The sequence below is a fragment of the Chlamydotis macqueenii genome, chromosome Z (assembly GCF_036417535.1).
Source record: "Chlamydotis macqueenii isolate bChlMac1 chromosome Z, bChlMac1.mat, whole genome shotgun sequence".
Lineage (NCBI taxonomy): Eukaryota > Metazoa > Chordata > Aves > Otidiformes > Otididae > Chlamydotis > Chlamydotis macqueenii.
Window position 1 is genome coordinate 78,555,870 of NC_141593.1, and position 27,697 is coordinate 78,583,566.

The 27,697-nt window shown below is 39.6% G+C and overlaps 1 long non-coding RNA gene across 4 annotated transcripts in view; it reads right to left on the minus strand.

Annotated features, from left to right (window-relative positions):
- Positions 1 to 2,742: 2,742 nt before the first annotated feature.
- Positions 2,743 to 27,697, minus strand: part of LOC147596445 (uncharacterized) — a 130,142-nt gene continuing 105,187 nt past the window's right edge. For 3 of the 4 annotated variants that reach the window (XR_015261461.1, XR_015261462.1, XR_015261459.1), the window contains 2 exons: positions 6,717 to 6,864; positions 5,483 to 5,599 (listed from right to left, as the gene is read on the minus strand). This is a non-coding gene — a long non-coding RNA (uncharacterized LOC147596445). Of the gene's footprint in view, positions 3,052 to 5,482; positions 5,600 to 6,716; positions 6,865 to 27,697 lie in introns of those variants that run through there. The other variant, XR_015261460.1, reaches the window with a different exon arrangement.

Sequence of the window (27,697 nt, forward strand, 5' to 3'; positions counted from 1 at the left end):
ACCAGTCTGAAGACTGATGAAGCCTGCAATTGTTTTAATATGAACAAGCAGATTCAAGTCTTACCTCCTTAATGTTTAGGCTGAAGGAAGCGCCGTTTTCCTAAGCATTTTGCTATGCAAAGTGCACAGGAACATTTCCATGATATTAGGTAATTCTGAATCAGATTTATTTGTAATTCCAAGTGGAATGGGGACATTTGAGCCTAATGCAACTGTGAGAGTCAACACTAGTGCTGTGTTGGTTTTATTGTTTCCTGCATGTTGTAAAGCAATCAAACAATTCTGCAAATGTTCTTCAAAGAGTACACACAGAACGCCACCTCATTAAACCTCTCCTTGGCGTTCATTCCATTTCCCACTTCAAATTGCTCCATTTAGTCACAAAATGACCTTTTGTAGCAGTGAAATTTTATTAACTCTTGAATCCACTGGCACAGAGGTCAAAATAACAGTAGAAAGGCAAAAAGAAAAAGGAGTGGTTTGGGGCTAACTCATACGGTGGAGTGGCATGAAGTAAGTTCTACGGCTGAGTGATTGCACATTGCTTGAGATTGGTGGTATTGCCTTCATCCTCCTAGCAGGCTAATGAGTAGGGTTGTAGATCCATACACATTGATCTTCTGGCTTTCTGTGGAATAAACCAAGACTAATTTTGCCCTCAAACACTCTTACTGTATGCATACACTTAAGGTCCAAATGTGCTTTTTGCCTTTTTGCTTTCTTTTGAGCGATATCCATTACAAATCTGGAGACAGATTCACTTATCCCATGAATTATTCCTTGCTCAGCGCTATGTTGGCATCAGCTTGAGTGTTTTGAAGTCAGGGAAAAGACTTGGAGTTAATGAGGAGTAGGGTGGTTGTCCATGGGCAGATTTTCCTTTTTTTCCCGACTGTGACCTGCAATTTGTCTGATTTCCTCAGCAGTTCCTTCCATGGAAACGTAGCTGGACCTGGTTCAGTGCACCAGCCACTAATTCCACTCGTTAATTCAAGGGTAAGAAAGCAAGGCTGTCAAGACTGATATCCGCTGAAAGGCTACGCTGCTCTGCTTTTCTCTGAAATGAGCACTGAGCAGAGTTTAGCTCCGCCCTGGCCGTGAAGAAGTGATACCAAAGGCACCTCGTATTCCACCGCTGCTACCACGCGGGTTTGAACACTGCTCTTTCCAAAAGTTGTGATACATAGAAATAAATTTGCAGATCTCAGAACCATTTGTACTATAAACAGTGATGAACATATTGTGGTCATATATTGTGTGGTCCCAAGTGTTAAAAAAACCTTTATTTAAAATTGAGTAGTGCTGTGCTATTTTTAATTCTGTCGCTACAGGATGGCGCTGCACAGAACTTTAGACTTTATCCAGTCACCATAATACTCAGATTAAAAGAGATCAAGATCAAAAAGAGGAGCCTTTTAATCAGCTCAACCTCCTGAAAGGCCTAGAAATGGGAATTTAAAAGAATTTTAAAATTTTAATTAGGAGTCCAAATAAAGAGATGTGTTTAAGCAATATGAACTGTTTATTTTATTGGAAAATTGTGAAGGACATATACATTAATTACATCAAAAGTTAAATTGTATTAGTGGAAAAAGTGTTCTGAGTAGCCAGCAGGACACAGCATGAAAAATGACCAGGGGCTGTGTTACACAAACACACCCACATACAGAGCTAAGCTCAGTTTTATAACGTTTGTCTGGTGCAATTTCAACAAATATTTTATCCACAAAGGATCTACAGCATTTCTAAAAAGCTAAATGCTATACTTATAAAATTAATGTAAAATAGCAATGAAAATTACAAGTGAGTTGAAACTTTTAAGGCTTTTCTCGTTTAATTTTGCCTTTTGTTTAATATAAAGCTATAATGTTATTTCTGAGCATAAGAAACACAAGGATAAAGCAAGAAGTTTTGAAAAAAAACCAGTAATTTCATAGAGAAGATGAAGATAGAGAGTTCTCTAAGAAACTTCTAAAGAATGAAATACACATAAACACGTTTCATAGAAACAAACTTTTTAATTTTAAGATATAATTTCTAAGTATTAGAAAATAGGAAAATCAGGGATTAGGTACTGATTATAGCGTTTCCTGGTTCACCTCCATTTCAGAATTATGCCTGACTGTAAATCAGCCTTTTTCTGAAGTCTATATGTGTTTAGAATGCAACAATGTCACTAACTCATTTGACCATTAGAGCCCATGGTGCTGAAAGCAATGAAGCAAGAAAGTAAGTAAATAGGAATTTAATAGAAAACCTGCATTTCCATGGTGCTAGAGGTAAATAATGAAAGAGTGCAAGTAAAAGTTACTGTTAAGTCCCACCTGAAATAAAGAAATAAGTCAGTAAACAAACAAACAAATAAATATTTTTAATGCAGCGGTTGTACATGCATCTCAAGGGTATTTTGAACCTTTTTAATCTTCCATTTAGTTTAACTCCGTATCAGCTCAATAGACTTGCTCCTACTCAAAGAACGCGGTCAAGCACTCAGACCTGCACAGATTAATGCACGTGTTAACGCATATTCCCGCGGATGCACTTAAATTAGCAGTCTTTGAGCACTCTCCATGTTCTCCCTGCACAGCTCTGACTTCAGGACTCAAGGGCTGTACTCCAGCGTGAAGAAACACGCACCTTACATTTTTTGAGGATACCAGGAACAGTGCATGTGCTAAACCTGCCTTACTGGATTTGTTCAAAAGCTAGGGATGGTTGGTGAATCTTTGAAGAAAAATTAGAAATAAACTGAGAGTCAGGTTTTTACTTATTTTACATTCTGGTAGTGCCTTCTTGGAAGGATTTTCTTTATGCCATGTGCTGTCCAAAAGCAGAACTGTCCCTGCCCCCAAAGCAGTGCAAACTGCACATCTCACTATAAAATTTATCAATAAATACTGCCTTCAAAATATTCCATGATCCATGTAAAGACCAAGGTTTTTTTTTTTTCTGCTGCTAACATATTTTCTTTCCAAAACGTTCAGTACTGTAGATGTATTTCCCAGTAATTCGTCTTAAGTGCTTTTATGGAATGCAGCTAAGACAGCTAATCTGCAAAACGAAACAAAGCAAAACAAAGTTAGCATTAACTCTTTATTACAAGATGAATACGACAAAGTAAACTGCTTTACTCCATAGAGGTCAAACAAAATGATCCATGGCTAGGGTGTTATCTTACTGCACTCACTTTCCACTTCAGATATTAAGAGAAGCGAACAAAAAAGAATTGTTTCTAAGATGAGGAAAACATTTTCTGATGGTGGTGGCAGTCACATCAACATTTTAGTAGGTAGTCATTTGTATAAATACTTAAGAAAAAGATACACAAAAGAGGGTGGAAGTGCACTGTGTTTTAATTCATTTAAAAAAAAAAAGCCAAAATAAGAGAATTCAGAATTACAAACTTTGACCGTGGTGCTATTGATTAAATTCTCCAGTTATTTTTTTTTTAATTCAGAAATTAATTTAATTCAAATATATTTTAGCAATGGGAAATGTCTCCGTGAAATGATATAGTAGCTTTTGCAGAACTAATGGCCTCTTTCAGAGCAATGGTGGAACACGATGCAATTTTTAGCACAGATCAACTACACCCATATGAGTTTTCTTAGCCCTTCTTTAGCAGGAGGCAGCCAGTGGCCAGGAGTGCAGGCACCTCGTAGCCTTAAGAGGATGTTTTTGTCTGGAGACTGCTCCGTGGAGGAGGGATACCTCAGTATTAATGGAGCCTTCTTAATGATATATCTGGTACTGCCCACTGAAGGTTCAAGAGAAAAGTAGTGGTCCCCTTCAAGTTTGGGTAAAATTGCGTTCTTCTGAGAACTGCATTGAGACTATTCTGAATTCCTAATGACTGATCTTTCCTGGCTGCCCAGCGTTGTACATCACACCCACCAATCCCGCAGGTAAAGAGGAACGTTCCTGTAATCCAGATAAGTTAAAGTGAAATCAGGACCTGTTCTCTTTTGATCTTCCATAATTTCTTGCCAGGTTGATAGTCCCATAATTTACTTTTTCTAACTTCCCTCTAAGATCTGGAAGCAAAGAGTTCCACTTCTCTACTAGCAGGATTTTAATGGACAACGTTCTTCCTTCCCACCTTACACAGCTGTGACGCGGGTTTGCCCATCCTAAGCATCTGGCGATACATGGCTTTGTCAAGGAGAGAGAATAAAATGCACAGCCCCAAAACTGGATGGATTTCTCAACAGCGTTGCACAGCTCCATTGAAGGGTAGACTGCAGGTAGATGGCGTGGGTTGTGTCTTAGTATCAGCCAGACAGTCTCGTTTAGAGGGTGGTATGTATTTCTTCCTTATAACTTGTCCCACCGGAAAATGTCCGGTCCCTGGTTCTCGGTAGCATAGGAGTATGGGAAGGCTGCACTGCTCCAAATGGCGTGAGGCACCTGAGGCACTGTTTTACACAGTGATGCTTTTTTTTTCAGAAAAAAAAACCCAACACTTTAAACAACAGGAATTAATAGTTAAGTATGTTAGAGAGCTATCTTTTACTTGTCTCATTAAAACTACCGGTTAGTTTTATTAATTTGTGATTGCAAACATCTGCCTATGGAAGCTCCATCTGAAATGCTCTCATTTCATACACTGCATTGATCCAGATATTTATCAGCCTCATTTGCAGCAGAGCTTTTGGAAGCATAAGTCTGCAAAACTGTTCTTGATTTATTCATGTTTCTGACACACAATTTATCATTTTTGAATTTTTACAACTTTCAATGAAAAAGCTTGACAACAGAACTGAGCCAAAATTTTTAAGTTTATCTTGATGCCAGGAGTCACAAGCTTTGTGTGATTTTTATCTCAAACAAGAAATCAGTGAAGCTGGCTATCTGCAAATATCAGTGAGTGCAGCCTAGCCTCCTTGCTCATTGCAGAACATAAAACCAGCCAAAGTCTGATTGGTTTTGATATTAATTCTATGGCAAACTGACCACAATTTTCCTTGCTTTTTCACTTTCTAACACTTGTCTCTGTAAAATAACAGTTCCCATCCTTATGCAGTGTATACTGACTTGCTAACATCATTTAAACCAGGCTATGGAAAACAAGCATTTACTTCCCAGAAATTGTTAAAATGCCATTACAATTTGTATTTAAATGTATACATTACCTAAAGAGTAATTATGTTCATGTGAGACAATGATGGTGATGATGATGGTGATAAGATTGAGCAGCAGATGTGTGAACATAAATGCCTGCCGCCTTATTTTAAACATCAAATGAGTTAAATGGAAGCTTAAGTATCTTTTTGGGATCGTTTTGTTAAGTCGATATAAATAATTCTTTAAATTGTATTCTCCATTTGAAGATAACAGTAAATTATAGTCAGCAGCACTGACATCATTACTTCAGAGGCAACTAATTGAGAATGCATTAGGTAAGATGTGTGTTAAAATGCATGAGCAACAGAACAGTTTAAAATTTGGTGCCTCTCATCAAATCCTGTATGTACTCAACATGCCTGTTCTCAACAGAGTCTACTGCAGTACAGCCAAGGGTCGTCCTCACATCTGCACTCTCTTGGGCTTCGTCAAGCTTCACCCATCTCACAAGATATTCAGGAAAACATCTGTTGGGCTGAACATGACAAAAAAACAGTGGTGGAGTCAGTGGTACCTGCCACCTGTTATTTGTTGTGTTTTATTGGGTAACCCAACAGGAGTACAGGAACCGCGTGCCTGTGTCCCACCTTCACCTTACTGAGCTTTATCCCTTCCTGCAGCCTCTCAGGACATGGCCTAACTACCCGATGCCCTAGGGCAGGACAGTCTTTCCATCCACTTCATCCGAACTGCTGTATTCTGCATAAAACCGTTCCGACTCGCGGGGCTGGGAAGGACACGGCAGCTGTTCAGGCACTGGATGAGGAAGAGGGAAGGGCTCAGGCAATGAAGGGCAGACCTGAGGGCAGACCTGAGGGCAGACCTCAGCTGCTGTGACTCCTTGATATGAAACACCCAACAGTGATGAGAAGAGAGGAGGGAAGAGGCAGGGTGCCACAGAGGTCTCTCCATACATGGTGTAGGAAGATGATTTGCATTGCTCAGCATCCCCAGTTCTGCTAGGCATAGCTGAAGGTCAAGCTTTGCATCCTGGGACCCAAAACTGCTTTGGAGGTATGGATTAATAGGACGGCTGCATCACAGCTAGAGCAAGAGCTGGTACGTCTTTCTTCAGTAAAAGAACACAAATGAAACTAGAAAATGGCAGGAATGGGCTCTTGAAGAGAGATTGTAGCTCTTCATTAGGCCAAGAGGAAAAGGCCTCAAGTTGCAGCAGGGGAGGTTTAGGCTGGATATTAGGAAACACTTCTTTACTGAAAGAGTGGTCAGGCACTGGAACAGGCTGCCCAAGGAAGTGGTGGAGTCACCACCCCTGGAGGTGTTCAAAGAACGTGTAGACGGGGCGCTTCAGGATGTGGTTTAGTAGGTATGGTGGTGTTAGGTTGTTGGTTGGACTTGATCTTAGAGGTCTTTTCCAATCTTAAAGATTCTATGATTCTGTGATTACCCTCTGTTCTCTGCCATGACCCTTCCTCAGCAGTTTGGCAGCCATGACATGGAGAAAAAGCTGTGTTTCCACACAGGCTGTGATGGATAGCCCTAGTTTGAAGAAGCTACACCAGCTCTAATGTATTATAAAATAATTTTTAATTTATTAGAAGAAGAAAAGATCAAGGATAGTTTCCAGTAACCTTAACCACTTTATTGGTATTAAATCATATTAAGTTGCTCTTATTTTCTTGTATTTAGCATTTTCTTCTGGATGTTTATTCTGATTCGCCTTGGCCTCCTGCCAGATGCACATCAAGTGTCAAGAGTCAGTTCTAAACTCCATTTCTCCTGCAAAAAATGAAGAGAGATAATTATATTTTAAGAGCACTGTATGGAAAAAAAAAAAAAAGTACCTGTAATTTACTCCTATGGGCAGGTACAGAGCAAAACAACAATTTTAAATAGACATATAATGTGAGCTGCTTGAATAGACCATGTATATGCATAGCTTTCATACAGCTGGAAAAGAGCATGTGGATTACAAAGCATGCAATGGCTTACAGTGAAGAATTTTGAACCTGATGCTGCAGAAGACAACATGCCCAACGTGGGACATGAAGACAGCCCAGGGAGCTCAGTACCCTGCAGGCTGTGAGTCTGAGACACAAATTTTTGTACATTGGCTTAGCCTAATATTTATTTTCAGACTAATGCAAATAACACCTGCGTGTCATGTAACTATGAAGCCTTGTGTTGGAAGGTGATAAATAAGAATAACTCAACTGAACTTAGATAGAGTCACAGCTGTAAGAGCAGGAGTGTGCGTGCTTGTTTATATATACCAATATCATTGATTACTTCACTGACCTTCCAGGGGAGATGTTGGGTCTTGCAGTCCCCAGGTGATGTATTGATTCTTTAGAAGTTAATCAGTGGGTTAAATATATTCTGCAAGCTTTATAATTAACTATATTTTAGACTTACTATTGTAAAACATTACAACTTGGGCTAGTATTCAGAACACACTCAGAACACATGCAGATAAAGCAATTAGCCACTTTAGAAGTGGCTTATTGGTGACAGTGTCCATGTTAATTAAACTAATAAAGAACACATGCAGGGCCAGGTCAGGACTAAATTTTCCTTATGAGGGTGCAGTAAATGGGGCATACAGTTAAACAACATCAATACTAATTGATTAATACATTCTAAAAGTCCAGTGGAAATGAGGTGAATTTGCTGATTTTAAAATTAGACTGGTTATAAATAATCTGAGATGGTTTTAGCTGCCTAATTTTAGGCAACAAAATTGAAATACTTTGTCCTATCACTTTTAAGTGATACAATTAGTATGTGCAAATTAACTAAAATTTCCTATATCCTAACTGAATGAGTCACATCCTTGGTTTTTTTTGCAATGAATTCTTCTCCAAGTACCATCAGCCAAATTAAAAATATAACTAAGCACTTTTAGAAATTTTTCCTAATTTTGTCTCTACAAAATGTAACTTTAGTATAATAAAACTATGTGTTGAAAAAAAGAAAAAGAATTCTTAGGTATTTCAAATTGCTTTTCTTACTGAAACAAAAAAGAGAACATGGGCACAGTGAAAAATTTTGAAAAATATGTAAATTTTTAAAGTAAACAAAAATTGCACATAACTCTCATTTAAGCATTTGAAAATGGAAAAAGAACCATTTTACTAGCAACAATGTGAACTTAAATACAGATATAGTAAGTCTTCATGAAACTTCTTGAAAGGTTGAAACTGGCTTTTGGGGTTTTTTCATATGAACGTTACTTTGATATCCTGTTTAGTCAATTTTTTTTAGGGTCTTATTTGCACTATACAGTGAAACTGATGTTGACTGTGCATGTTTTGTGTCTCTAAGACCATTACAAGATATTCAAAATGTGCTACATCTTCTAAACAAAAATCTTCAACTTTTACATAAATACAGAGAGATTTTGGCAAAATGTTAAAGGTATAATGCCACCAGATGTAAGAACATAAGATTTCACCTCATATGAACTTTAGAAGTAGTGAAGGCTTTGCAATGTCTTTCACAATTTGACCATTAAAGCAAAAAAAAAAAAAAGACCTGACAACCAAACAAACGTATTTCTGAAGCAGATGTCCTGTCCCAATCTGTTTTGAGTAGCACTGCAGCCGTGGTTATCTCTTCCTTCTCTAAGACATACGTCGTTAATGGGAACAGCCCCAATTCATTGTTTTCCAGGTTTGTCTATGAGTATCCTCTCCAGCAGCCAACCATGTAGCTATCAGATTAGCACGGTGCAAAATTCATACAATGACACTGCTTTTTGAGTACCCTTACGTTGAGGAAATACTTTGGCCAAGCACACTGGAAACTTTAATAGTGAAAAAAAAAAAACACTTTGGTCAATCTCTGGTAGTTTTTAGACACCCTGGAAACACTCTGACCCCTGTGCATCAGCTGAAACACGTTGTCCTCTTCACGTTTCCATTCCAATATCTACTTTAAATGCTTTTGGATGCTTATCTGAATTAAATAGAATCTAGAAATCTTTTTTACAATGTACCTATTTCTAGCAGTCCAGTTTGTGCCCAGAGCTAATATCGACAATTTAATTTATAGTACTGTCTTATGACTTATGTTTCTAATCAACAATGTCAACAGCAGAGCCCTGTTCAACAAAATCCTCTTTAGACTGCTCCCAGTTTTGAAATGAGATCACTGACTCTGTCTAGCAGATTCAGTAATATCATCCCACAAACAAAATGTAAGCTGAAAATCTGTTTTACATATTTCCTTCTTAATATGATATTTGATTCAGTTTTATACTGCGATTACACAGTTGTTCTAAAACTGCAACTGCATAATTGCAACTAATAAGCCAAGTTTTATAATTTTTTTATGTTTTCTTGGCACACAAATTCTACAGATGTGCATACAAACAACAGCTAAATTAACATCTGACCTCTGGAAAATAAATTTATTTTGTTCTTTTGCCTTTTGAACACATAATACTATCTGAGGACTTGTAAAACAATTTATCTAATGCGATGTCATCAAACAAAATAATATGCACCATTTACCATATTTTCTGTTTATTGACTATAATTCACAGTAAATAACAAATGCTCACACAGAACCTTGTCAATAGGATGTATTTGAGTAAAACTTTCATAAGTCACTCTAATGGACAAGCAGTAATGGTTTTAAAATAGAGGGGGGTAGATTTAGATTGGATATTAGGAAAAAAGTTTTTACAATGAGCATTTTTAAAAAGGGGAATAAGGAAGACCCAGGTAACTACAGGCCGGTCAGCCTCACCTCTGTGCCTGGCAAGGTCATGGAGCAGATTCTCCTGGAAACCATGCTAAGGCACATGGAGAGCAAGGAGGTGGTTGGTGACAGCCAACGTGGCTTCACCAAGGGCAGATCGTGCCTGACCAATTTGGTGGCCTTCTGTGACGGGGTGACGGCATCGGTGGACAAGGGACGAGCAACTGACATCATCTACCTGGAATTGTGCAAAGCTTTTGACACTGTCCCGCACGACATCCTTCTCTCTAAACTAGAGAGACATGGGTTTGATGGACGGACCACTCGGTGGATAAGGAGTTGGCTGGATGGCCACACTCAGAGAGTGGTGGTCAACGGCTCAATGTCCATGTGGAGACTGGTCACGAGTGGCGTCCCTCAGGGGTTGATACTGGGCCCGGCCCTGTTCAACATCTTTGTCAGCGACATGGGCAGTGGGATAGAGTGCACCCTCAGCAAGTTCGCCGATGACACCAAGTTGTGTGGTGCCGTCGACACGCTGGAAGGGAGGGAAGCCATCCAGAGGGACCTTGACAGGCTGGAGAGGTGGGCCCGTGCCAACCTCCTGAAGTTCAACCAGGCCAAGTGCAAGGTCCTGCACCTGGGTCATGGCAATCCCAGGCACAAATCCAGGCTGGGCGGGGAATGGATTGAGAGCAGCCCTGAGGAGAAGGACTTGGGAGTGCTGGTGGATGAGAAGCTTAACATGAGCAGGCAATGCGCCCTTGCGGCCCAGAAGGCCAACCGCATCCTGGGCTGCATCAAGAGGAGCGTGGCCAGCAGGTCGAGGGAGGTGATTCTCCCCCTCTACTCTGCCCTGGTGAGACACCACCTGGAGTACTGTGTCCAGTTCTGGAGCCCCCAACACAAGAAGGACATGGACCAGTTGGAGAAGGTCCAGAGGAGGGCCACAAAGATGATAAAAGGGCTGGAGCACCTCTCTTATGAGGACAGGCTGAGAGAGCTGGGGCTGTTCAGCCTGGAGAAGAGGAGGCTCCGGGGAGACCTGATAGCGGTCTTCCAGTACCTCAAGGGGAACTACAGGAAAGATGGGGAAAGGCTGTTTAGTAGAGCCTGTTGCAATAGGACGAGAGGTAATGGTTTTAAAATAGAGGGGGGTAGATTTAGATTAGAAATTAGGAAAAATTTTTTACGATGCGAGTTATAGAACACTGGAACAGGTTGCCCAGAAAGGTGGTGGGTGCCCCATCCCTGGAAACGTTCAAGGCCAGGTTGGATGGGGCTCTGAGCAACCTGATCTGGTTGGAGATGTCCCTGCTCCTTGCAGGGGGGTTGGACTAGATGACCGTTGAAGGTCCCTTCCAACCTTAACCATTCTATGATTCTATGATTCTATAATGCAGTTGATAAGAGTGAGAAATTCCACTATTTATAAAGTGTTATTGCTCAGCCATCCTGGTGGCTGACATCCTGAGGAAACAATCCGTAAAAATATATTTTGATGGGGAAAACTGTAGGCCATGCAAGTTCTTTCTATAATTATTATTTTTCTGAACGTTGTTCACAACACTAACAAAAAAATACAAGTTTATCACCCACTTCTTTATCTTTATCACTCTCACTGCCCTACCTCACTTCTAGACAATACAAAGAATATTTGTGTTATTTTATGCACAGAACAGATAAATTTTCCCCTATTCTTGCATTTGGATTGTAATCCCTAAAACTTCTCCGTACTTAATGTGAATTTCTATGTGGAAGTTACCTCACTTACTCTTCAAGGTATTTATTTGACTTCTTAATGTAACCTCAATATGTTACTTCAATAAAGGTTGGAGGGGTTTTTTAACAGATTATAAAACAATTGGTTTGCAATGGAATGGCTGCGGGACATCCGATGCAGATCATGGAAACTGCATTGAAGCCCGTGGCTCTGCACTGCTGGAGTGTTGTAGCACTGCACAAGGACAGCACGATGCTGCAGACAGAGAATAACCGGTCAAGCAAGGACAGGTAACGGGAGACGTGGAAATTCAGACTGGGGCTAATGTGTCTCTCCCTGTGAGTTAGTATCTATCTGATGTTCATGGCTGTGATGTTTGCAATGGCATTCTGAAACTGGATTTTGCGGTCCACAGTCCTTTGCTGCCTGTATGGTCTCGCATGAACAGCAGGTGCACAGAGGAACCGCGAGAAAACTGCTTTGCCATGAATATCCTTAGACCTGGTTTTGGGGAATTTGGCCTCAAAGTTCATATAAATTCCATACCGTGTTATCTTTCCTTAAAATAGGTTTCATTTTCTCAAAGTATTTTTGAGATGTCTGTTATAAATTTTAGTTTGTAACTTCTTCCACTCCTCCTTTAATTTACTGCCTTCTTTTTGATGGGTTTCCTACCTACATTTCAATCTTACTGTACTATCATTGTGCAAGCACACTAAGGATATCTGATTTCAGGATGAATAAATATAGCTTATAAAATCAACCCTTCTTGCAGTTGAACTTGCTAAAAAAATAAGTATTTTTTGAAAAATTTTGCTGAAAATAGAATCATAGAATTATGGAATGGTTTGGGTTGGAAGGGACCTTCAAAGGTCATGTAGTCCAACCCCCCCTGCAAGGAGCAGGGACATCTCCAACCAGATCAGGTTGCTCAGAGCCCCGGCCAACCTGGCCTTGGATGTTTCCAGGGATGGGGCATCCACCACCTCTCTGGGCAACCTGGGCCAGGGTTCCACCACCTTGATTGGAAATTTTTTTTTCCTAATATCTAATCTGGATCTGCCTCCCTCTATTTTGAAACCAATACCCTTTGTCCTATTGCAACAGGCCCTACTGAAGATTTCCTCCTAATCTTTCAAAATAAAATAAAAGAACATATATCTGCAAGGTGTGCGAAAGAATTCTGGGTAATTCACCTGTGCCGTAAAAGATTTTAAAATATCCCAGCTCAGCTATAGGAACACAACAATTCCCCCAAATGCGTTGGAACTGCACACTTTGTATCAAATAACAAAAAAGCTTCATATGCCTGTTACAGTGAAAACAGAACTAGGAAAGCAGATATCATCATAGCCACTTGTTGGAAAGTTGCTGCCAGTTTAGTTAACATCCTCTGCCTTGTTCAGCTGTCTCCTCTCCAACCTGAGAGTAATCTTAAAAGCATGAGATCTGTACACTCGTTTAATCAGAATCCCAAATCCACTCTAGCCAAAATAAATATTTTCTTAGATTAGGTGGAAAAATACCTGGAAGCAAATCCTCCAAGGGTTGATGATCACCCTGGCCAACCTACTTCTGGCCATTTCTGAATGTGGAGACAGGAAATCCAAAACGACACGTATGCTCGGAGGATTAATCTGCATTTTACACATTCTGAACTGACTCAAGTAAGGGACTTCACCAAAGTAGCGAGTAAGACAAATTATCATTGTCTCCGGCTAGATCACTGGCAGGTTGTAATATTCCTTGCCTGCCTCTAAGTGGCAACAGGTATAGCGTTCTTCCCTGCAGTTCCCAAAAGAGACACGTTCCTCTCTAACAGTAAAAATCAAATAAATCACTCAGGGTTTCTTCCGTCTGCCTAAATCCCGATCAATCAGCATAAAGGAGTGACATATTGCAACCAGGTTGCTCTTACAGAAGTCAGAATGGGTCATCAGAGATGAATGATTAGTGAAACTACTTGTCTGTGAAACTTATGCTATTGTATGAAATATTTATGTGCTAATACCAGAGCGACCAACACTGTCCAAAGCCAGTCGATCCCATTCCTTTCTCCTTGTATTACGGGGAAGACAGACCCCTGCTTTGATGTGGTCTTTATTTTTGCTCTGTTTTTAAGAGTTTTCTCTGACATTTCTGCACAACAGCATCATATCAATATTTTGAAGAAGGGAGAACAGTGATGGACTGAAAAGCCTGACCTGAAAAAGGAGAAAGGTACTGTAAAGAGGAGTGTCTGCACCATTGTTTGGTGGGAATTTGGCACCAATATCTCTTCCAGCTGAAGGCATCTGCAGAAGCAGCTGTTTAACCAGCAGCTGTTTTCTTCTTTGCGCAGATAACCAATTAGTGTGTTGAGAGTGGGATAGAAAATGAGAGAAAACTCATAGAAAAAATTTCTTATTAAAGTTTATTTTGTTTTGCTTTTATTTTGAAAACCAGTAAGAAGATACTCCTTGCAGTCCAAGGGGTGTTTTCTATATAATTTTCAGAGCTGCCACACCCTAATTCTCATTTTTCGGTGTACAGTGATGGGCTGGTCTCAGCTAAGGCTTACTGATTGTTTCAGGACATCACCTCCAATTTTCATGAATCAAGCGACAGATTCAAGTAACACAATATTAAAGCAGAAAACTTTCTTTATCCTATGATCAGAATATAGATAACATATTAGCCTCATGCTTTAGACATGAGCTTAAATACTAATGTGTCTGGAAAATACAATAAACTTGGAGGACATCTGATGTGTTAAATCAAAATATTTTGTCATTTAAATCTATGAATGCTGAGAAACCTATACTAGAATTTAGCCTACCGCGTTATTTATTAGGAGACTAGAGAAAGATAAATATTTTTCTTGAGCCTACTGCTAGTTAAGAAACTCTTCCTTTATTGCATAGATTTACTTGCACAGAATTAATTTGCTTTAACTTTTCAAGGTGCTTTTTCTAAATCTTTAAAGTGTACAACCTTTGTCAAGGAAATGGTAACATAATCAAGAGCAACAGTAAGTAAAACAAGGGCTTATAAAGAATTGAATTTTCATTTTATATCTCAGTTCTACCACATACACATAATTTGCATCTCAGTCATATCAATCTAACATATCAATGGCACAGCAAACACAAATGCACTGAGAGAATGCTTGGATTTATAAATATAAATAGGCAATTACATTACTAATCCACTGGATCATATAACGTTCAAAATATTTGGCATGAGAATGAAAAATAGTAAAGGACCTGTAACACCTTTCAAGAAAAGATAAAAATTACAGAATGATCCAATTTAATACCCTTTAAAGTGGATATTCTTAACAATTCAGGCTTGACGCTGTTGAATCACTTTCCTGTATTGCGAACTCCTGGAGGAACTGCAAAGTTTTATCTCTCCTAGTACGTTCACCATTCAATTCTCCTTACAAATAGAATCTATTTAAAGAAAGCATTGAAATAGCCCAAATACATTACCGTGAAAAACTATCATATGCCCCCATAAACTTTATGTTTTATCTTTTGAAAAGCTACTGCTATTTAATAAGATTTAGCCTCTTACTTTTAATCTCCTATTGCAGGAGCAAGGAAAAGACCTACTCCTGCTCCGGCACGTTGCAATGTTGTCATGGATACACAAGTATGGTCCATCACTTCCACCAGTAAACAAACAAGATTCTCAAAGAGTGCTCAAAAGGATTTACTAGCTCTGTAGTATTGTTAGCTGCACAGGGCTTTAAATAAGCAAATGGTTTGTAGCTTTAGAATAATATAGAGGGCTGTGCGAGGGCATGCGTACATGATACATCTTCCTTTAGAAATACCAAAGTGTAAATGTTATGCTGTGTAACTTTACTCTCCTCACTTTTAAATTCAGTTTATCTTTGCCTTTTGTTTTTCAGAAGACATTTGTAGATTACACAAGGGATCATTCTCTAATGTGGCAGGTAACTTGGGGCAATCACCTACAACTGCCTAAACAAATGAGTTACATCTTGATGTATACGAATAATAAAATGTAGTTTGTCCATTTTTACAGGGAAAAGTAATTTTAATGTGGCAGCATGGTGTTTGGTGGTATTCTCATTTTCTTTACGAAAACAGCGCTCTCTCTCAACCCAGAGACTACAAACATGAAATTCAGTCTTATCAGCACATCTGTCAACAGCTACAACAGACACGGCTTGATTCTTACAAATCAGCATCTTATGTTGATGAAGGGAGGTAGATTAAATGTCCTACGCTTGCGTTCCAAGAAGGAAAAGCACACACAGTTAAGAATACTACATTTATCATAGTATATTAAGCTTCACAACAGTAAAAGTCTCAGCTAGGGACTACAATTTATCAGGGAAATGAAAATAGAAATGTAAAATAAAATTGGATAAAAAATTCAGGTCTAAAAACTCTAAACCAACAAACTGTTAATACTTTGAAAGATAATTTACTGAAAAATAACATCATTGTCATTTACACAGAGTTTAAAAAAGTAGTTACAGCTTTCTTCTCTTGCTCAAAACACCGGCGCTATATGACGACACATTCAGGCACACATATGCTAAGTGTATGACTGGGATGTTCTGTTGAGTTTAATTGCTGACTGTCCTGGTTTTGTTTCTGTAGGAAACTGCTGGAAGTCGCTCCCCCTTTGTTCAGTGGACTGGACCGGGCCTAGGCTGTACCTGCTGCTGGCCAAGGCTGAGCCAATTGGTAGCAGAATGTTCCGTGATAACGCCTCTGCGATAATGTATTTAAGAAGGGGAAAACAGGAAAAAAAAAAAGAGAGAAAATGTGAAGCAGCTGAGTAGGGGCAGAGAGGGGGAGGCGCGAGCCTTGTGGGCCTTGCAGGCCTCACCCTCTGGCCTCCCGCCGGGCAGCTGACTGGGCCCAACTCGGCCCGGCCCGGCTGCAAGAAGTGGAGAGGGGATGAGAAGTGAACAAGATGTAAAAAGGATCCTGAGAGGCCTCTGCCAGCCTGTTGTGAGGAACGGCTGCAGACGCCAAGGTCAGTGAAGAAGGAGGGGGAGGAGTAACGCGGCTCCTGGCCAAGATTCCCCTGCAGCCTGTGGTGACGACCATGGTGGAGCAGGTTGTCCCCCTGCAGCCCATGGAGCCCATGGAGGGGCAGAGATCCACCTGCAGCCCGTGGAGGACCCCGTACCGGGGCAGGTGGAGTCCTGAAGGAGGCTGTGGCCCATGGAGGGCCCGCTGGGACAGCCGTTCTGGAGCGACTGCACCCGTGGAAGAGATGACCCACGCCGGAGCAGTTTCACGAAGGACTGTGGCCCGTGGGAGGGACCCCACACTGGAGCAGAGGAGGAATGTGAGGAGTTCTTTCCCCAACGATGAAGCAGCGGCATAAAACAACGCGTGATGAACTGACCCCGTTCCCTCTCCCCCCGGTGCCGCTCGCGGGGGGAAGGTAGTAGAGATAATGTTAAGCCTGGGAAGAGGGAGGGGTGGGGGGAGGTTATCTTGTTCCCTGTCTCATTCTCCTGCTAGTTTTAGAAATGAATGAGTATTTTTCCCCAAGTCGAGTCTGTTTTGTCCGTGACGGTAACTTTAAGGATTTCTCCCTGTCCTTATCTCAAACCTCGAGCCGTTTTTCCTTATATCATCTCCCCCTGTTCTCTCGGAGGGTGGGGGGAGTGAGAGAGAGACTGCGTAGTCTGGTCCTGATCGGGGCTGAACTACGACATTGGCATATCTTTCCTGATTAGCCTGAGTAAACCTAATTTAAGGCTAGACAGAACAAATAAGTAATGATGAATAATTTATTTGATAAACTTAACCATTCTTTCATCTCTTGTCATATCTGTGTGCAGATTGCAAGATAGGTTTGGGGTTGGTTTTTTTTCCTACTCTATGAACTTCATTATCAATATTCAAATCCTGCATTAGACTAAGCAGTTGCCTTTGGTCGGAAAAGTCATAAACCTCTGTACTTGTTCTTGTATTTTTGGAGCTAAGTTTTGAGTAATCACTCTGGCCTCTGCCCAACAAAGCATCTACCTTCAAAGGTGATTGATTTCATTGAGGGTTAGGGAAGTAACCATCAAGGGTCTGGCCCAAAGTACTTTACCTTCAAGTACATGTATGTTCCTGCTAAGGTCAGGAGTGTCCAACACCTCCATCAAGAGAGGGTACTCAAGAGTTTCTAGCAAACAGACTACTTTCCAGAATATTAAATTTGCTGTCCACAAATATTTTGCCTTTGCCACTCAACTGCTACAATATTTACTGAAAGCAAGCACAGGGAGGACACGAGCCCAGCAAAAGCAAATTCATGTCGTGAATGGATATTTGTGATTTTGAGTGTTTGCTTTGATTGGTTGCCCTTTGCTACTTAAAAGATGGCACCATCAAGCCCCCTGTGTTGCTTGCAACAGCCATTCGAGCTCCTTAGGGCAAGAACATTTCTTCTCTGTTCAGAAAGCACATGGCACACTGGGATGCTCAATGAAATAAATAGCAAATTATAACAATTAGTGCAATCTTTTCTTTCAGTAGTAATTCCTGAATGTGACAGAACTCCCATTGCAGTCAGATCCATAAGGTTTGCTGGTGCAAGTAAAGGCGATGGGATCACACCCAGCTGTTGTAGGCCATTTGGGGCTGAAAAATACAAATATCTTGAGTTCCTAATCTGCATGTTTCTAGACTTGAAGCCCCATTTACAATCTTTTTTTTTTTAAAAATTGGTGACGGCATCCAGAGTGCTCTTGCAGAAAAGCAGCAGTAAATGTCAATTTACTAATTTATTCCCAAATTAAAGATGAAGTCATGAGGTTTTTTTTAAAGGAAAGAAAAGAATCGGAGAAAAAAAAGACCACTGTGGCTTCTAAGAGAGAGTAAAGTATAAAGATATCCCTCGGAAATTAATCTTCTTTTTAGATTGCTGCTTTGCAGGCCTAAATACAGGTAAGATTTCCATCTTTTGCAAAATAACACCACTGTCGGTGAGCAGGCACTGTTCCTCCTTCCTCAGACAGCAAGTATGCTCTGCAAAGCTGCTTTTCAAACTGTGCATCCAGTGCCGAAAGAGTTAATTTAAATTTGATAACAAATGGCTCTGCTTTTGAAATGAATGTAGCCTGGCAACTTCAGCTGAGAACCCTTCATAGGGCCTCAATTATGTATGCAGCTTCGCTGAGAAATAGTTTCACACATCTGACCCAAGGCCCATGAAGCTGATGCCATGAAATAAAACTGTACATAGGCGACGGTTCATTTCTGTACAACCTCCGCGTTTCTGTACTCCCCCCACCCCGAGTGCACACATGAAAAACACACAAAACCTCTAATTCTGGACCAGTTTCTTGCATTTCTTGCATCGTCTCATCCACTACCCTCTGAATACAAATTTAACATGTACGATCTTTGTTCCAGCATTTAACCTGTGTGCTTGTTTTGGTTTTTTTTTAAGGAATTTCCAGCCACTCTGCAGAGCTGCCCTCGTCAAAACCTCCGTGTGAAACCAGAGAGACAGACAGCGGTTTAAACACCCACACCATTTCATTTTTTTTTTTTCCTCCCCCCACCAAAATGGCTGCTTTGTCTGTGTGCATACACCAATAGCAAATGTCTTTCTGTTATTGTACAGCCAATTTGATGTGTCAAGCATTCATATGCTAATGCTGGTACAGTTTGTCACTTTTTCCACAGATAAATTGTAAGGAATGTTACGGACTGTGAAACATAGGAATAAACAGCTTTTATTTCAGAAGTGATAAATTACTTTCCATTCAAATAATGTGCAACACATGCTACTGACCATTATTGTTTCTATCCATTGCAAGTTTGCCTTCTGTTTTTCTTTCATAGAACGGCTGAAATATATTTAGCAGATATATCCAGAGTTGATGCAAATGATTTAATTTCCTTAAATTGCTTTGCACTTTTATGATGTGAGTTAATTTTTGCTCAGTTTTCACCAGCAATGAAAGTTTTGCTGTGGGTACAGACAGTGTTTTCCCACACAGAGCATTCATAATTTTTTAAAGCTTACAATAGGGTGGATTTGAAGACTGGGATATTTCCTCTTATTTGTTAACAAATATGCCATGGTAGGCATTCATGGAATCCATTATTTAGGAATCCTGCTGGCAAAGGATTCCCTAAACATAGCATAAAGCTAGGAACAGAAGAAAATAATAGCCAACATCTTTTTGTTTTGCCACAAGATCAACATTTATTCAAAACCTGAAAAGACTAGTAGTTAAGAAAGATCATTTATATTTTCTACCTGACATAAAATAGGACTGTTTTCAGTGTCCATGTTTTATAAATATGGAATGAGTATTTGGCATAGGTAAAATAAACTCACCTATTAAGCAAAGACTTTTTTTAGAAACATAAAAATCGGTTTGCACTTCTACTGATTGAAAGTGCGTGCGTTTACATAACATAGCCAAGGATTATATCTGTGCCCTCAATTCAGACATGAAAATGCGTTTATATAATTATGTCGTTGTACAGTCAATCCATAAAAGTAAGGAAATTCAAAGTTAAACCTATAAGTCCAGGCAAATGCCACTGATTTCATTAGCCACTGGCAGATATCTGTGCCACCCCACGGAAGTCCGCCTGTCTTCTCATTTGAGTCACTGCACTCTGCACCAGCCCAGGGAGGAGAGCAAGGTCATCTACAAATAAATGCCATACCTGGGAGTTGTGCGTGTTTGGGCTGTTCCTTGCCTCTGTAGAGGTGGAAGGTAAAACATCAATGCCAGCTGAACTCATGAACCATCGGGCCACTGCAGACAAATGGTAACAAGGAGTCAGGCAGTGCAAAATGTAAGGCCCTCAACATAGCATCAGCTCGTCTATAACTTGTAGTCCTCTACATTTATGATGCATATTTAACCAAAAGAGTACCTCTGTGTCGGGTTATTTATTTGGATTACAAAACAGTGTGAAATCCTACAAATACATAACACGTACAAGCAAGTGTTTGGTGGACCTTGGGGCAGTAAAGCTTGATTTATAAAATGCATGAACTTTCTTATTTTAAATATGCTTAATTAAGGTTGCACTGACCTTGGGGATCAGTTACTTCGTGAGAGAAGTTAAGGGTTCTGGGACGAGTTGGTTAGTGTGGTACTCGAAGAGAGATGTTTCATGTCTTACTTCAAGCAAAAGTTAAATCCACAGTCATGAAAACTACAAGAGTGACAAGACATGGGGATGAAAACCTTTGCTGATTGGCTGGCATCACTTCGTAACAAAGTGAGCATCATCCTCACAGAACATCAGCGCCCAGTTAGCATCTGTGACAAAAATGTACATTTCTGGAGAGATGCACCCACGCGCACATTCAGCTCTGCACAAGCGTAGATTCTCAGTGTTAGCTTTCCTGCTATGCCTTGTGCACACCGTGCATTTTCTAAATGCTGCTGGTCTTGCTGATGTCCTCTAGGTCTTGCCTGGGAGAAAAGTTGGGTCTTGCAACTTCCTTTTACAAAGCAATTGTGCCGATGCGCCGAGATGTCAAACTGAAAAATGAATTAACCAGGCTGCCTCTAATCTCCTCTGAGAATTTCTACAGGTGTATGAAATGACGCTTGAAGCACGAAAGAAATGTCACAATGTCAGGGCCCCACTTTTTCTGAGCAGAATAAGGGGGAAACTGAAGAGAAAAGGACATTTGCAATTTTATTGCCCGACCACATTCTGCTGTAACGGCCTCAGAGCCGATCCTCGCTGCCCTAGGAGGGCTGATAACTCATTATTCATCCCATGCGCTCGCAGGCGAGCGTACAGCTGCCTATTAAAGAGCCCAGTTCTGCAAACACTTCTCCACTTGCTTGGCTTTAAGTATGCAAGTAACCCTATTGGGGTGAACTGTCAGCAACTAATTCTTGGAGCGCTGACATCTCAAGACTAATATGAGAACAAGAATCAAAATCCTAATGCCTTGAAGGCTGGTGAAAACCAGCTTTCACCATAGTTTTATCTAGTTTGCTCTTAGAAGTTTCCTTTTATATTTTAATTTCTTCAGTCAGGAAAAAAACATAAAAACATGTAAAAAAAGAATAAAATGTCAAAATTCAGCATGAACATTGCTCCATTAAAAAGAAAAAAACAACCCAGAATAGAAATCAGTCAAAGGCTTTTTCCTCAAGTGTGGTATAAAAAAAAATAAATTAAAATAATGAAATTTACATTAATCATGACAATTCTTATCTAAACCATGAGAAAAATTTTGTTTCCTTTTTAATAAGATAACTTCTTCCAGGCCTCAGCCAAAAAAAAATAATGCTTGCAAAAGCAAATAAATCTGCATAGTAAAAGCTGATCAGTCCTTTAAATAGCAGTTACAAGTACTAAGAATACGCATTTGGAAATACCAAAATCTACAGTGTTGTGTGGCAGCTATGCGCAATGAGTTTCTATTTTTAAAATATTTACAGAATGATCAGGAAAATATGCAAGTTCTTCGAAAAGAACTTCTAAGTGTGTTGGAGGAAAACTTGGGGTTTCTGCATCCCAGTTAGGATGGATGGATGCTAACTGGGATCCAGTGAGGAAAACCACAGTAGGGATAAAAAGAATGGGGACCATCTCCCATAAGATGTAGATTTTTATCAGTGCCTGACTACAGAAGACAGACACTAAAATTCGTAATTATGACAATTAAAAAAAGTTAATCTGCTGAGAGTTGCTTTCAGGAAATGTGGAATCAAAGTTTACTTCAAAATGTTTAAGCTGATAGATAGTGGATGCTAATTAGACAAAAGGCGATGAGCAGGTCAAGGAGAAGAAGATGTACACAAGATTACAATTAGTGTACTGTACATCTTTGTGAAATTTCCATCTAAAGCCTGACAACAGATGTGTTACAAGCTGTCTTTTCTTTTTTTTTTTAAGATGAAATGCCATAGTCAATTAAGTTTTTCACAAATGACAGAATGCGATGGACTCACATATGTGAGTAATCCCCTCTGCTCACCCCTCTGAGGGTGCAGAAGGCTCCATCTGCAGTGGGTGCAGGTGCTGAGACTCCATGGAAATGGCATATTTGGAGAAGTGAGGGAAGCAGCACAGAGGCTCAGGTGCCAGTGTGGTCCTCTCTCAGGGATTATGGGGGCAGCACCAGACCATAAGATGGCAGGACGTCTTACGTCACCAAAACACATCTGGTGAGCTGCCTCCTCACCCCAGTTGTGCAGCAGGAGCCATGTCTCTTCAGGGCATCGGAGGAACCGGGAGAATTTTTGTGACCCAAAATCTTCTTTTCCTCATAAGATATTCCACTTTCCTGGGCTGTGTCTCTTAATCAGGATTTGGCCTTTTAAATTTCAAGCTCAACATAAAATTCAGAAAGTATATTACTGTTGTGATTGTGTTTGCAATTGCAATTGCTATTATGATTATGATCACTGCTATTGACCCAGAGCTTGAGGCTGGCGTGACTCATCAGGTCACAGCACTCCAGCCTCCTGAGCATCACCGGCATCACAGACAGCATCACCCTGTTCTTGCCACAGCAAGGCTGGAGTTCAGCATGACACCGAGGTCTTTTCCTGTCACTACTAACTAGGGTGCAGACCCATTACTTTGCAGGCAGAGCTTGCTTTCTACGTGCAACTTTCATACATCTGCATTGAAACGTCAGAACAGACTCCACTTATTAAGTGAAGCACACCACTTTATTTGATTGTCCTCATCAGTGTTTATTACGTCACCAGCGATTTACAGTTACAGCCATATCATCATGTTAAAATGTTGACAAGCACTAGCAGTGCATCTTGTCCCAGCAGAAAATCCCTATTTTCACACTCCTATTTTTAGAACCACCCGTTAGCCAATTCTAAACCCATTTACCACTCATTCATTTGGGGTTGCTGGGGTTGAGAACAGTTCTTGTTTTACATGGCGTAATCGTAGTAGTGTTATTCAGAAGTTAAGTCTGTTTGACAAAATTAATTTCCCTTAATCACTAGTGAGCTGTCCTTTAACTCCCTGTTAAATGATTCCCAAAGCAGATTTTTTTTTTTTTCTCACTAACTCAAGTTACTTGGGTGGGACCACTTGCCCTTTCTGAATATTGGCACAGCAATGTTCTCCCAGTCTTCTGGCATTTCCTTGCTATTTTGAGGTTTATTAAAAATTAACGTCAGTGAATGAGTGCTCTCCCCAGTCAAGTCTTTTAGGACTCTTGGGTAAAAGTCATTCAAACCTACTGGCAGATGTTGTTTAACATCTGTTAATTGACTGGAAAGCACTTATTAACCTCATTAAAGGATATTCTTATGTAATAAGAATGTCCTTATTGTTTTGAAATGGAGAACAGAAATAATTGTCCTGGTTTGTCTGTCTACTAATAGGTTTATCACAACTATTTGTTAATAGAATTCCCATATTTGTAGGATCTGTTTTGTTCCCAGTGTATTTTTTTAAAAATTTAGAGACCTGTCTCCGTCTTTTTCAAATGATTGTATCTGTTTCTTTATTTTCTGTAAAGATACCATGAATCTCTTTTTGGTGTCTTAAACTTTTTGGTTACTTACACAAAAATTCTCTTTCGCACTTATTGTATTCTTTGTTACCCCACTGTAGCATATTTTTGTAATTTTTTTTTATTTATTTCTGTATCCTACCTTCACTTCTCTGCTTAGTGGCCAAAAAATAGTGTTGTCTATTTTTCTAGTGTAATCACAATTTTTGGCTGTCTTAAAAATTCATCTTATAGAGTCCTTAATGTTCATTCACACTTTTAATTCTAAACATTTCTCTCCAACCTGTCCTTACATTTTCTCTGCCCATGAGACTTTAGATTTGAAAGCTTGATGTATGTGCCATGTTACTACTTGAACATTTCCTCCTTTTACTCACACTAAATGCAATCAAGTCAAAATCACTGATTCTTGGACAGCAACCAACTTGCAATGATTAAATCTTTCTTTTGTCCATCACACTGAGAACTAGAGTAGGGTTATTTACTATTAGACACTTTATCTGTGGAGACAGGCAACGATCATCTCTAATTTTTAGCAGAACTGTCAGTATGCTGTTGAGGCATCTACTTCGTGTGGCCCATGGCAAGTCATAAGGCACCTACATTTTTCTTACTGTCGGTTTTTCTATTTGTCACTTTTACAAGTCAAGTTATTAATGGATTTTTAAACTGTTGATGAAAATTTTAATTTTATCAAGATGTAAGCATTAACAGTAATGGTTACAGTAGAAGCAGTAGCTAGTGATAGAAATGCCATAGATAATAATGGTTTTCTGGAACTGGTTAGGAATCAGCTCTAATTGTTAGGTGAAAATTAAATAAAGTAGAACATGCAAAAAATACTTTTAAAAGCATTACATTTTACTTAAAACTTCTAGATAGCTGTTATATAACACCATCTATGAATTCAATTTTTCCACTTAATTATGTAAAATGGAACTAATAACTTCAGTTTTTGTCAATTTTTTTTTCCCTTGTAATTTCATGTTATCTATTTAAATACAATTACACCTTGTCCCGAGTTCCGATCTCCGCTGGGCTTTCAAATTCCTACTTCATGCAATTAGCACCTTATCTGCTAATACACAAGTCAGCCGCCTGAGTTTGCACTTTATTTGCAAATATAGTAGTTAACCTCTATCTCAAATCTCATTTATCACTTAATCAAGCACCATTTTTGTTTGCTGTTGACACCACCTTTCAAAAGCAATAGTTTAATATACAGTCTTTAAACCTGAAACAGTGAATACAAGGTTGTTTCAGGATCAGTTCCACGTGTCAGCTCTGTGAGATACTTGATCTTCCATAAATTACTAACGTATATAAAAAACAGGCAAAGTGATCTGTATTAATGCAGCAATACTCTGTCCTCAGCAACAATGGTTTCGTTATAAGTAAGGTCTCAATTAAAAGCAAATAATTTGAGAGCAAGGTGTACTGAGAGATTGTTAATGGACTGCAGCCATCAGGCCTTTCTTCTTCTTGCTTAACGAAAAAAAAAAAAAAAAAAAAAAAAAAGCACAGGTTTGGGGTGTTAATTACAAAACATGAGAAACGTACAGCTAGTTGACTTGAGGTAAGAGTTCCCATTCAAAATACAAAAAAGAAAAAAGAAAAGGAAGACAGATATGGCTGTTGATGACCTTAGAAATTCATTCAGCTGTATACAGATTTTATAACTCAAACACGTCATGAAAATCACGTTTTTGGTGGACTTCAGACATCGTGTGAATGCCACGTGTGACAGAAGCAATGGAAGAGAGGATGTTAGAGTGGGAAATGAGAAATACTGAACCTCTGGGTCTCCTGTGGAGAAATCATTCTCCTTGAAACGTGACCACTGTTGCCAGCTCCCTCACTGCCCTGTAGCATCTAAAGATGCTACCTTAACGATAGCTAAGACCTCTTAGATTACTTGTGTTTGCCTTTAATTTCATAACCTAAGATATTTGTCATACTTTCAAATTAAAAAAAAACAAAACAAAACAAATTGTATTGTATACATGAAGGACGAATACGAAAGAGCCAGACTCATGATTCCAGACTCCTAGTATTGCCTTTTCCTTTGCTAAACTCTCCTTGTCAGTATTTCACTACTGGAATATGAAATCATCCATGTAATGTTTATAAATTACTGGCAAAATTAGTAGCTCAGTGTCTCCGAGTGAAAATATAAACAATCTTAACTCACTTCCCTCCATTACTTCTCAGGAGTATTCACACATTAGACATTAGGCATTTAATTTAGATGATATAAATCAGCCCCAAAGACATTTAACTCTTTCCATTGGCTACAGGACCATCTTGGTTCTCCCATTCTGATGGGAGATGCGTTGATTCACATTGGAGCCTAATGCCCTATGCAACATTTTCTCCAGCATCCACCAACAATCAGCCCCAGAACCTCTGCCTTTTCGTTTTTTTGGTTTTGTTTTTGTTTTTTTTTTCACAATACCTGGATTCCTCTCAGAGTCTTATTACTTTGTGTGTGCATGTGTGTCCTGCTTGATTTGAATACATGTGACTCAGTTGTTATGATTGGCTCCTGATTTTATTGTATTGGTTGAACTTTGGGGAGGTAGGAAGGGAGGAATAGTTTATGTTAAAAAAAAAAAAAATAATGGGATCCAGTTAGAATATTCTAATTGAGTTCAATACTCAGGCCAATTTGGGACTAATCCCATGTCCCTACCACAGCCCACAGTGGTTTTTTTTTTAATCTAAATTGGTCTTCTGAAACTAGGCACCAATGGAAGGGCTTGCGGTACGCAACTGCTATAGCCCACCATGATGTTGAGCAAACAGTTTGTTGGGACTCAAAATCCCCTTGCAGACCTGACATGGCCTAAAGGAAGAGAGCAGCACAGGGAAATAATGAGAGCTTCATTTTATTTTTGCACTAGCACTGCTGCTGTGGGAATAGTGATAGTTCAGCTTGGCAAAGACAGAAGATGACTATCAGCTCCTGCTTGGCAACCGCTCTTACTATAAACAGTGACAGATTGCTTTTCAATCAATTATCAGTCTTGTTACTAGAGAGGAGCTAATAAAAGCGTGTATGTAGCATATTTGTGTATGGGAAAGTTAAGTGTTTTTTTTTTTACTATATGTGAAATAGGATTATATTTTTGAGGGTGCTTACTTAGTTCACTGACTGGTCTTATAAGGTGCTTTCCTGTGTTTCCATGCGGTTGGTTCTTTATTTTTTCTCAAAACGAAAAACAACCTCTCCCTTGATGATTTCCAAGTTTATCTTCTTTTGCTTAGCAGCTGTTACTGCTGTTGGAGTACGCATGTGTCCTAGAAGAAGACTGTTAGAGATCATCCTCAAATAAATGGAATATGGGGCCATGCAAGATGTATCTTACAACAGCAGATGTATCTGCCAAGTCATTCCTCAGTGAAGCCCTTGTTTATTTGTATTTACTCAATAGAGAGAACATTTTTGTACAGGATGTCTCAATACTTGCTATTTATAACATGAACAGCTTCTGGCAAACACATCTATGCTGTCACATCATCAAGTAACTATCGCCCCAGCCAAAACCAATGATGATATTCCCAACTTAAGTGCCACATAGCCGCAGATCTCGTCCAGGGAGGAAGCAGACAGACCCTGCAATGTGTGATTAATACTATTGATGTGAAAAAGGCCACAACTGAGTGGTCAAGTCAGCATTCCATTGAAGTTATTGTAGAACCTCACTCCTTTAGAGTGGTGTTGTGACA